Source organism: Pterocles gutturalis, unplaced genomic scaffold (genome assembly GCF_000699245.1).
Source record: "Pterocles gutturalis isolate BGI_N339 unplaced genomic scaffold, ASM69924v1 scaffold33054, whole genome shotgun sequence".
NCBI classification, from domain to species: Eukaryota; Metazoa; Chordata; class Aves; order Pterocliformes; family Pteroclidae; genus Pterocles; species Pterocles gutturalis.
In genome coordinates, this window is record NW_010137004.1 from 34,818 (window position 1) to 47,923 (window position 13,106).

Below are 13,106 nucleotides of genomic sequence, written 5' to 3' on the forward strand. Positions count from 1 at the left end.
GTAAAACCCAGATACATCAGAGAATCAGCTGTCTTTCATCCCTCACCTATTGAAAAGGAAAATACATTCATTTCTTAAGATTTAAATGAATTCATAATACACAAAGTTCATCACCTAATTTCAGTTAAAAGGTTTGTGATAAATTTTGGGTTCAACTATGTATTTATTTTAACTCTTAACTATTTTATTTCCACTGCAATTATTAGGAAGTTTGCTTCAGTGTAGCAGAGTAGCAGATTTTTATCAGCTTTACAAATGTTACAGCTGGGCTCCAGTTTTAGAGATACAGATATAAACTACTTCTTCATGCAAACTGATATTCATAATTCAAACTATAAACATTTGTAATCAACACCAAAATCAAACCTGAGATGTTAAGTTATTAAGGAACTATTGTTGGTTGAAAGGCCACAATTATGTAAAGTTGCAAAGCCCTCCATAAGCATACATAAAATCATAGTTTCATTATCTATTTAAAGCGTTATATTCCAAACTCTGTTTCAAAACAAACCACAGTTATTTCTTAAACATATTGTGTCAATTATGGTTGTTAGGTTTTTCTGTGAGAAGAATTCCATGGATCTTCCCAAAATATAAATTGATGAGAAAAGAGAAAACCTGAAAGGCTGACATAAAAAATAAGGTGAGCTGTATCACCTATTTAAATATATAGTATATAATTTACATCATTAAAAATACAGGAAATCTGACTTCTGCAGAACATTTTCTACAAGATGTGATTTAAAAATGACATGAAAAGAAAAAAGGTTTCAAGTATTTTGCCCCCTTTTTTGTACACTATATTTGCAATATATTTTACATGATTTGATTTTAGCTTGGTTAATTTGTTTGTTATAATATATTAGCTGCAAAAAACTGTCCTCCCTCCTCTGCAGTCACTGTGATTCATTGGGTCATCTCTCAGTTACATGGATTTTTCACATGCAATAGTAGTTCATTTGCAGATCAGTATCTTTTTACAAGTTCATATACTTTACCGCTGTATTTTTCCTTAGTCTTTCCCAGTCCTATCTCATGATCCTTTCTTAACTATATTATGCTAAGGTATTTGCCACACCTATGCTTAAAATGGATGCATTCATGCATCCATTATAAAATCAAGGAAGAAGGAAAGACTTGCTGAAGGAAATGCATATACATGCACACATACTTATGTATATTTATAAATATTTGCTAACGGAGAGAGTGTATAAATAAATAAATATATAAAGAGAAATCTAAAAATGGGAATTTAGCTTTGAATTAATTATATTGGTCACCTAGAGAAAACCTGAAGCCTTGGATTTCGAGCAAGATTTTTGCTGTATCTTTAAGTGCCTATATCCCACTGAAATATAGAGTTGGTCTAGTCCCTCCTAGACATGCACACAGTGAAATCCATGCTATAATTTTTCCAGTGAAGTAAGTGTTGTCTTAGCATAACTGGAGAAGACTTGGGTATCAATAATTATGTTACATGCACATCCTTTCTTTCTGGAAAAAAAAAAAAAAAACCAACCAACAAACAAAAAACCAAAAAAAACAAAAAACAAAACACCCTAATTGTGTCAGGGAAAATTAATGAGAAACATAAAAAACTATGTAAATAAAGCAGGTCAAGCAAAGTGAGAATCATAATGCTTGCTTGATCCTGGAAACTCCTTTACAAGCTTGTTTTCTAATAGCTAGGCATACCTTTAAGCAAAAACACCATTGTAAGTGACAAAATATGTATATACTTGGAGAACAGGGTCAAATTATAAAATCACCTATTAAAAAAATAAACAACAATAAATTCAAACCCAATCAAAATATTATAATTGAAATATTTTGTTTTAAGTAATTATATTCTATATATAAGTGTAAATATTACCTTAGGTCACTACACTGCAAACACTAAAAACTTTTGCTTGGTATCACACAATAGTAGGGTATCTTAATGTAACCTATAAAACTCAAAATATTAAAATAAAAGGGGTTGTTACTGAAAGTAAAAAGTTTGGCTTTCCTATGAGTATTTTTTATTATTCTGAAACCACTTTTTTAAAACCAGAAAGCAGTTCAAGCAAGCTAGTTCAAGGAACTTCAAGGTCATGCAAATTTGATTAGCTATAAAGATAATACCCAAAACTGGTATTTGACCACATAAGTGAAGTTTAACCTATTCTCTTACACCTTTTCCATTGTATGGAAAGAAAGTTTGTTTTGTTAAATTAACACAGCTACATTTATCCTATGTGACAACTTATTAAATTACTTTGGATTAGCTGAGTTGTTAGTGTTAGCTTCATGCATTTTATCTCATTTGCCTTAAGCTGAAACTAAGACTGGTAGTTACTAGACCATTTTGGTTTGACTGGTGCAATGTGTGTGATGTATAGACATGTTGACAATATGCTCATTTCTTATATAATTTTAAAGATGAGCTTTTGTTATCACAGTGCATTGCCATGTTGTTCATAGTTATGCTTTTTTTTTTTTCTTTCTCCCGTGGATACGGTGTTATGTATATACTTTTCTTTCTGGATAACAGTGTGAACAACCACTCCCAACCATTTTTTCTCTGCTCCAGGAAATACGGCCTTTTCAGTTTGTGAAGTCTTCTCTGCAGCATCATTTAAAAATCTCAAGAAGTCAATGTTTTAAAAATCCCAGTGTAAACCTTTTCTGTCTTCCCAATTATAAAAACAGCTTGAAGAAAAAAAAAAAAAAGTTGTAAGAAATGTTAGTACTAGTACCTTATCTATCTGTTTTTCTCCACTTTTATGCTGGAGACATTCTCTTGACCCTAGCAATGATGCACCAACAGGAGGGAATAAGAGAAAGTACAAAGGTTTCCTGCTCAAAAGAAATTGCTAGAATCAAAAAAAAAAAAAAAAAAAAAAAGGCAGACAGAGAAAAGAAACAGGGAAAGGTATGCCAATTAGAAGACACATTTAAAACATATAAATTCCTTAACCACCAAATAAAAATGTACTGTCAAGGTTCAAACCCCCAAAATAGCTGTAATACCTGTGCTATATAGAACACTGTCCTGCAAACAAGAAGTTGGCCTTTTGTGATCTCTTCTACATTATGTGCAATTTCCCTGCTACCACAAAGATGTTCCAGCTGAGGGAGCACAGCTGAAGAGCTAAGTGATACAAAGCATGAAAATGGCACCATTCAAAACTTTTTTAACACAGAAGCCTCTAACTGATCTGGAAGTCTCTTATCTCCTCACTTCTGACTCAACATTTGATGTGAAGTTCTCGACTCTTGGTTCTACTGCTCTTCTTCATCACTACATTATCATCATCGCCCTTTACTCTTTGATGATCATTTTACATCTTTATCACTGTTGCTTTTCATTTCTGTCCACAGTGAGTTTAATTCTGTTCCTTTTTCTCCCCCAAATTCTCTGGAAATGCTGAAATTCTATCAGCTCACCAACCTTGTGTTAACCGTGCATCCCCCTGGCTCTTTCCCATCTATTACTTCAGAGCCATCTTAACCTTACCTTGCCTATAAACTGCAAAATGAAAACGTGATCACAGCATAACTTAATCACCTTTAATTTATGCAGCTCAACGAAAGCTATGAAGATGCATTGGGATGGACTGCAGCATGGGCTTATTAGGGATACTGGATTTGTATTTTAATGACTGTGCATCAGTGTTGTCTGGGCTGTCTACCTCTGAGTTGGCATAGTCATGCCTCAATGTGACACAGAGAGAAACTCACCTCCATTCCTTTTCTTCTCCCATTGATACCTGCACTATTGTCAAACCAAGTTTTGTTTGAAGAGCTTCTATGTTTTCTGTGTTTGTATTAGTATTTCCCTTCACACAACGTAAAACCCTTTCTTCGTCTCTTTCTTATGCCTATTAAAACACATTTGAGATGCGTAGCCTGGCAAACACCTGCCAGTAGTATGTCAGAGCTATCATTAAGAAGGTAACAATCAGCTATCAGGAGAAGCAGGAGTTGCTGTTCTCCTCCATTTTCTTTCCCAGGAAAAGGAGATCTGCAATCTCCCAACAAGGTCTCTATAGGAAAATGGAAGCTGCCATCCCTTTCAAGTAACAAACCATAAATAGGAGTAGAGAGACAATCTAAGCAGCCCATGATAAAAAAATGGAAAGAACAAGATTGCTCAGATTTGATTATGAAAGTAACAGACCTAACCAACACCATGCAGCAGCATTGCATCTCTTCATTCTCAGATAAGGGAAGACTGAAGTACAAATCTTCTTCATCCCAGGGAGCAGGATACCTCAGCTGTGAGTACTGATTCTGGTCAGGGTTCTGGAAGGACTCAACATCTGCTTGCATAACAGTAAGCAGACAGGGACTTAATGAGCCTCTAAAGGCAGTCTCATGTTGCCACATGCAGTGGACAGCTCTGCAATATCTAGTTACTTAAAACTTTTAAGTTTGCCACTCCAGTCTGTCCTCCTCAGCTCCAGTGAGAGATATAGTAAACACAATCAAATACTTCTTAAATGGTGACTTCATTGAAAAATGATTGCTTGTCATTTAATTTACTTGGATGTGAAAGGCATCCATAGAGCTTGTTGCAGCTATTGTAAAAAAAAAAAAAAAATAAAAAAATAAAAAATTTGGGTTTTTTTACAGATCCTAGATACATGTATCTGGTTAAGTGATCTGGGATCTGCATCCCTAAATGGAGATACCCTCCGTCTGAGGTTTTGCTAATAAAACTGCAGGGTCTGATTCATGCTCCATTTACATAATTCCTCTAGATCCTACCTTTTTCTGAGTTCAGCGAAAATCTTAATTAGGAAAAATCAGTTTGTTGAAAGCAAATGGCTTTCACCATCTTTAGTGAAGCACAGAATGCAATTTACTTTGGGGAAGACAGTTTCATTCCTTATTTCCTTCTTAGTGTTAGAGGAGTTTTCAACATCAGTGAACATATAGGTGAGTTGCTCTTTCACTTTATTTGACAAATCAATGATTCAAAGCAAACTTTATGCTCTCTACTTAACTGACCTACGTAAGTTAAAAAAGGAAGTAAGATAATGAAAGAGAACATGAGAAACCTAAAGTAAGCATATTTTCCCAATGATCAATGCAGCAAGAATATTTTTAACAGTTACAAGACTAGCAGCTGAACACTTGGTTACTACACAAATGCAATCCTCACTTCCATTTTTCTAACAAATTTAATATTAAAAAAATAAGTTTAACTGAGGAATACAAATGATTTTATATTTGTATACCAGTTTAAATGATAAATCTAACATTTAAAAATCTGTAAGAAGGATCTGATATCCTTTATTTTGGGACTGACATTTTGAATACAAATGATTTTACTGGCCAGAAAAAATTATTGTCTTTTTTTCAGAGCCAAGTCCCTGTATTTTGAGTTTCTCTTGCCAAATGGAAGAAATTTTTAATCCCTTTCCAATTTTTTCAGTCCTCAATTCTACTGGCTGTTTGGTGTAGAAAAAAAGCCAAGAGGTGGTTTTGTTTGATATTCTGAGTGTATCTGGCACCTCTTTAGTAATGAAACAGCTTTGCCTGCAGGAGGAATTTCTTCAACTGTTGTCTAAGTTTCATGGCACAGATCCAGGCCCAGAGACTTGTGCTGTAATTTGAGAGTAACTTAACTAACACAAAGGGTCTTGTTAACTTGTGGTACACTAGTGGAAAGTCTACTCCAATCTAGGCAAATATTGAACATTAGTTAGCTAATAATAACTTAAATCTTAAATTATTAGAAATAATGTTAATACAGCATCTCCATTTGTTAATATCACCATCACATTGGTGATTGAAAGAGAGTGATATTAACATGGAAATCTTTCAGTTTACAGTGGAAGGGAGCAAAGATAATGTGACATTGTTATTATATATGCTAAGGTTTTCAGCTCTCATTCTTCTCCTTAAATTCAGCTAGAATTCTTAGTTTTACTCCTCCCCCTTTTGTAACGCAAATGTTGTACACTGTATATGTCTTGGATGAACATCTCTTTCACAATTCAGTAGCTTATCTTAGTGGGGACTCAAATGGAAAAATATTTACTGTGTTAATATATAATATACAGCTTTTATGAGTTTAGCTGAATCTCTTAATGTGCTGCTGGAAAATGATTAGATCCAAGATGCATAAAAATCAAAATAGGAAAGTACTCTGGAAGTTCTGCATTATTTTAGTTCTCTAAGATTTTATTATTCAACTGGCTTTGATCAAAAGACAGAAATCTCAACAGGCATAAACTTTTATGTAAATCTCAACAGGAAAATAAACTTTACGTAGCATAAAGTTTTAAGCACACATCTGTTTGGAGTATATGGAGAAAAGAAAGGAAATATTTAGGAACTTTCTTAATGGTTCGAGAAACCAGACGTAGATAATGGTAGTGAAAGTGTTTAGAAGCATGGTGTACGATTCTGAACCTAGTAAATGCTACTCTGAAATACTGTAGAACTTAACATTTCCCTTTGGTTTCCTTACTATACAGCTTATGGTTTCAAGCTCCTACACACCAAGGGGATAATATCCAATGAAGTTACCAGGAAACTTATTTTCTTACTGAGGCTCTTGTCTAGTTCCTGAATCAGGATCTTGCCTTCCAGTCTGTGAGGGTGGGATCACCACCCTCTGTTGCTGATGACACCGAATGTCCTGATTATTCAGAGGTGATGCTCTTCGTGACAGACCTGTTGTCATTTTTGTTAGCACTTCAAGTCCCACCTCCAGCTATGACGGTAATAAAAAAAGTTGGTGGGTGATGGAGAACTTGGTCTAGTTAAGCCTTAACTATATATCTATATCATCTGTATCTCTCTCTATATTTTAGTACTCAAAGTAGAAATAATGGGGTAGCTAATTTAATTTAAAATATATTCTATCACTTTGTTTGGATTTTCTTTAATGTTCTTGAGACATGTTCATAGATAACCAACTATCTGAAGTATTTCTTGTTGAACGCCACGGCTCAAATGACATTTAGCTTGAGCACGAAGCTCTGAAAATCTAAATTTTTGTACTCCCCGCCCCAACAGTTTTTAATATTTTAGAGCTCTCCAAGCCTCTCAGGAACTGTTACACAGTTTGGAGATGACTTTTGCCGGTGATGAGTACTGCCTGGGTCAGAAGAAAGAAAATCTTTGCATTTGAAGATTGATAATATATTTTCTCAATGTGAGGAACAACCTGAGTACTGTAGCTACATGGATCCTCCTACTGTTACAGGGAAAAAAACCTAAAGTTCCAACTAGCTAGGTTTATGCCATAACTGTATTTTCACCATGTGGAAACAGTCTTTATTCTTCTAACTTTCAAAGCACATAGAAGAGAATGTGGAAAGCAAATAAGGCTGCAAAGAAAAAAACTACATCCCAAACCCCAACAGTGGTAAGTAAATAAATCATTGTACAATTGTGTATAGAATTAATGTACAGCATACCATGAAGTGGAACCACTTCTGTTCCTTTTGTATAAATTGCAAATCCTCTACTGAGTTTATGGTGTTTGCTTTTCGACATGGATCAAGCATTATCTGCTAACACTTTAGTTATGTTTGCTTTATCTAGCTCTAAGAATTATGAACCCTCTATATTCCTAAATACTTTCAAAAGCTGTTCACTAGACAGTTACAACACCTTCCCCTGCTCTACTTATTTTGTAGATCATTTAGAAACAGGAACTATGCTATGGAACTCCTGTTGAGCCTAGAAAAACATTGCATAACTATGGCATCTAGCCAGTACTGTAATCATAGCGCATTGTTTGAAGGGGAAAAATGCAATGACGTAATATAAGATCACATTCAAGGACCCAATCCACAGAACCCTGGAAAAGGACCTTTTAGTGAAAAGACAATGCAGAGTAATTTCCAAGGAGCTTGAATTTCTCCTTTTTCATATGCTGATGTCTAAAATGATAATAAGCATTATGAAGGAGAAAAGGAGAATAAAAGCATAACCCAGACTTTTTTCTTTCATGAGAATAGTAATGCTTATCTCTTCATCTACTGCTTGGGTGATGTATTTTTTTGGGGAGAATTCTGTGCTGATACAGGCTTTTGATCATAGCATGTAATGCTGATGCTTATGCAAGCCTCCCTCAAGTTTATTATTGAAGTTTAATAAAATTCTTAAAACCAATAAACATGATATGAGAATATTACAGCATTTTGCCTTTGCTGTTTTCAAAGGAAACACATTCTCTATTAAAAATTTGCAGGAAGCTCAAGTTTGAGCAAAAGTAATTAATTCCTCCCCTCCCCCCAGTCATGCATATAGTGGAGTTAAACACAGACTAATTTGTAAAACTGTGGTGCATATGCTGACATATGCAATCAATTTTATAATATGGCATGCTTTCCATCACTTAGTATGCATTCCTCCCAGGTACATGGATACTTTATTATGAACACAAGAGCTTATATGTCCCCAGACAGCAATAAGCAGTCATCAGATTGCTGAAAACTGAGAATGTGCCCAAGCTAATGCTGCAAGTATTTGGACTGATATTGCACAAAGAAATTGGACAGAGAAATACAAAGGAAAGTTCTCATCCATTTCCAGAACATTTCATGCTTGGCATTACAAAATGTATTTCAATTGCTTTGATGATGAACATAAATTAAACAGATTTATCAGTTTGCTTTCTGAAGATGCTCATAGTGTTTTATTCTGGGGGGAAAAAAGATGTAGATAAAATGTCATGATACTTAGAAAACATCTGTTCTACCAAATCATGACTAAAGACACTCCATACTTACTTTATTTGTGTTTTGGTATTGGTTTTTATGTCTTTCAATCACTCTTAATCAATGTTAAAAGCTCTTAGTCAAAGGTATGTAATGTCTCAAAACTGAACCTTGCTTCAAGAAGATCTTGGATGGTTTAGACCTTTACTGGAATAAATACAGCAGGAGCCAAAGGGAATGATGGGTACCTGACACTTCCTCAAGCCAGTGCCACTTTGGGGAGAGTGAGGAAGGAAGCTGCCTTGTCTGAAAAACTTCTAGAGGTTTGTTGGACTCCTTAACAAAAACACTGTAAATAAAGTCCCTCTTCTGTAAAAGTACTTCTTTTGCTGACATCAAAAAGAATATGAGAGACAGATTCAAGCTATCTGATATTCTTTTAATTTATTACTAGGTTATTGCTCATCTGCATTAGTTTTCATTAAATAGAATTGGTGTCTCCTTCTGAAATTGATCTGGGAGGTTACAAGCTTAGTCTTCTGCATGAAAAAAATGGCCTCTAACCGCTGGGCCAAGGAGTTGGACTCTTCCTTACTTCTCTCCCTTCACTTTCCCTCTTGCTCTAATGAATGGTTGTCTTTAAACAGAAAAGGGATAACTCTCACAAGAGTAATTTAGCAGAGAACTACACAAGAACAGCTACAGTGTTGCACTTCCAGGCAATTAGCTTTAGAATAATTCCTTGTTTCTGTTAAGTTACTTGAATTCACAGCTTTAGATAACACTACCTGAAACCTTCCAGTTGAAGGGAGGCTCTGATATTGCATCTATCTTTCCATGTTTCAGTTCTGCTATTCCAGTAGAATTTGTAAGCTCCTGCTTGGGAGTGCTGGAAGAAAATCCCTACAGAAGAAAGGTTACTCCCCAACGTACGCCTTCGGTAGCTGAGTCTCCCTCTCCCCCCCTACCTCAGTCACTCTCACAGATGACCAAGGTCAAAGAGGTGGCAGCAACCAGCAGCAGCTGGAGGAATGAGATCCTGAGGTGGTGTTGCTGACAAAGGGAAACTGAGGTCTTTTCCTGGCCTATTATTGCTGCTCTTTCACCAGTAGCAACTGATAAATCATCTTGCATGCAGTAAAAGGGAGTGAAGGTTTCTTTGGGCAGCTCCTTCTTACATGAACTTACACCTTATGAACTAACAGCAAAGTGCGGGCTGGCAGAGGGGACTGTAAGCGTGAGGGGATGTGCCTTTTTCCCTCAAATAATTCTGCTTATTTTTTTTCAGAGAAAGGTTCAATATTTATTGTGTTTAAATAGAGCGACCTTATCAGCAAGGCGTTTAATCACCTCAGGGTTTAGTGCAGGCCAAGTTTTAGACACTTCAGTAGGGCAGTCAGTTTTTATCGGAAAGCTCAGTGTCCAGCATTGTTATGCCAATGAATTCATGGCCAAAGTTATTTTCCTCATGAGTACTTAGTTCTTCTGATCCAGGTCAAAACATACTCAATTACCTGCCTCCGTGACAGATTTCAATAAAACTTGTTTCTTTCTGCTAGAGTGGGAAAGAACGTAACGTATTTTATCTGAAGTCAGTTCCTAATTCAATTAGAGCTTTATCTTGGCCTCATTGAACTCACCAGGCTTTTTGCCACTGACTTTAATAAGGTTAGAATCAGACTCATAACATCCAATTTCTTATTTCTTCCAGATAACCAATTAAAATATTAAATATCTCAGGGTGAATTCTTCCTTCTTGTCTGCCTATACCTTGATACTGTGTTATTGCTTTTTCTTTTGTAATTCATTAAATTTTAATTAAGAGTTCCTTTGTGTGTAGGTAAAGGAGGGATGATTTATTTTAAAACTTTTCAGTATATGCTTCAGTGTTGAAGGTTTTTAAAGAGAGAAAAAATTTTAACATTTTTTTCCAGTGGAGGCCTAATTTACCAAATGTGCTTGTCTGAGGATGAATTGGGAAATTAGATGATAAATAAAGGATATGAGAGCAAGCATGCACTCTCTCTCACCTTTTAATTAAAAAAAAAAAATGCATTTAGTAAATAAGAATCCTGGTTCTCATCAAGGCTCTCCAGAGAAAATAAACCTCCTTTCTGTTTCACAGAACATCCATTATGAAAACAAGATTAATATTACTGATGGTCGGTTTCATTTCTGGAGCCTCATTACATTCTTATCCATTCATTCTTCTTTTTAAACCTGTCAGGTCAGTGTTTATTATATCAGTGACAACTAAAAGCAATGCCTTTTGGTCCCATTCGTGGCATTGGTTGCTATGACTGACAATACAGGTGAAAAGAATGTGATACTAGGGACAACAGATTCAGATAGGAGCACGAAGGAAGAGATGTGGGCAAAGCAACATCTCTAAAAAATACTCAAATGCTGGTATGTTCTTCCACGAAAAAGGAAGATATTCACTTGAGTGGTGGAGAGAAGAACGTAAAGAGAAAGGGAATGGTTTGGCTTGATTTTCGTTCAGATTTGTTCTAGTGACCATGTACTCATCGGGTTGCAGTGTATGTACCAGTAGCACTGCCTGTGTAATTCTTGACTGAATGTATATTGCCCCTCTTTCAGGCACATATTTGAAAACCGTAACTTTGGTTTAAGCAAAGCTTTTGCATAGCAGTTACTGACTTATGCCGTATGTGCAAGGCCGAAAAGATACTATCTGTCTTCTGTGAGGGTACACACCGTGTACCGGTACATGCAAGATGAGAGTGGAAGATCTTTGTAGAGCATCTGAAATTAATGAAAAATTAAATAAATTTTTACTTGGATTTAATAACTGTAGGCAGGTAGAAGAGGAGAAAGTAAGATTCTGTCCAATCTACTGACTTGCCAAGTCAGTAAGAAGTTATTTCTAATGCTGTGCAATGTAATTAAGTCTACCAACTTTTTTCATTCTAAAAACCTGAATTACACAGCCTAGGGTGTTAGATACATGTTAACAATTCCCACTTCTTGTAAGAATTAAACTGTTGGCTGCTAACAAGGTTTTCTAATGACAAAACTGTTTTGCAAATTCATTATGGCCTTGTTTATCAATTTCTCTAGGTCTTTAGGGAATATTACAGACTGATTGCAAATTTCTGTCTCAGATGTACATTGAAAGACTTAGAACTGCTGAAAAAAGTCTACTTAGTACACAAATGCCTTTATCTAATTGTTGACTTTAAAAGTAGCTTAAACAATATATTGGATGTCATTATGGCATTGACTTTTCACTGTGATGAGTGTTTGAGCGTCCTCCCACATGCTTTAAGTTTCTTGCTGTGGATGCAGTAAGGGCAACAACAAATTTTTCTCAGTGCAGCATTGTGCTGTGAAATCCTCTCTAAGAAAGTGTTTTGTCTTGACTAATACTTTTTATTTCTGTCTGAAAATCAATGAGAGGTGTTTTCTATGCACTGTACATCCTGGACAATTTCCAGGGTTTGAATTTTGACTGGTGTCATTGTGAAACTCTAGGGGCAGGAATTTAACATCTGTTTAGTTAAATGAAATGGGAGTCATAGATCAGGATGTTATTTATAATCTGATGACCCAGGCTAATTTTAGTAGCCAAGCTATATATGCCTTGAGCAAGCAGTTGCTAAATCTTCCACAAAGAGCTTTGATGTCTATTGATCTTGCTGACTATAGCCATACCTTTCATCTGTAAACAGAATATTGGAGGTCCTTGGATAAATTGAAAACCACATCAAAGCAAATTAATGCCTTTTATTTAAACAAATAGATGTGAAACTTTATCTGTATTGGTTTCAGCCAACAGAACATAAAAAGCATTAATTTTCTTCTTTTTTTACCTGATCCAGGTGATGGGAGGCTTTCATTTTCTCCAGCAAATTTAAGAGATAACGGTTTGAATGTAACAATACTGACAAGAAAACAGTTTAAACAAGAATGAAGGGATGGAAAAAGTTATTGCATCAAACTGAAAACAAGCCTTGTACCTCAATTGTTCAACAGGCTTGCATTTGCGTTAGCTTTTGTGTTACTAAACACTCAACTCTAAGCTGAAGTAGTGTATCTAGCCAAAACTTGTTAGATGAAAAAGAAAAAGCAATAAATGCCATAGACGTCTATTTCAAATCAGGTGTTCCTTGATGTCACACAAGATTATGTGAGTTTTAGATGTGATTAAAGTTATGCTGTAGACCAAAGTGAATTTTGCTTTGCCAGAAACTGGCAAGATTTGTAAAATGATGTTTGTTTTACAGCAAAATAATCATTATTTTTTTTTTAATTCAAAAAGGAAAAGAAAGACATCCAAACACACCATTTTTTTACAATATTCAGGTGTTTTGGAGAGAACTACATGAGTCTGAGGTGATTCATGCCATGGATCCAAACCTGAAATTTTTCTGTATTTTGGGAGAGTCCTTGGATGACCAAGTTTGTCCTTTTCCATAT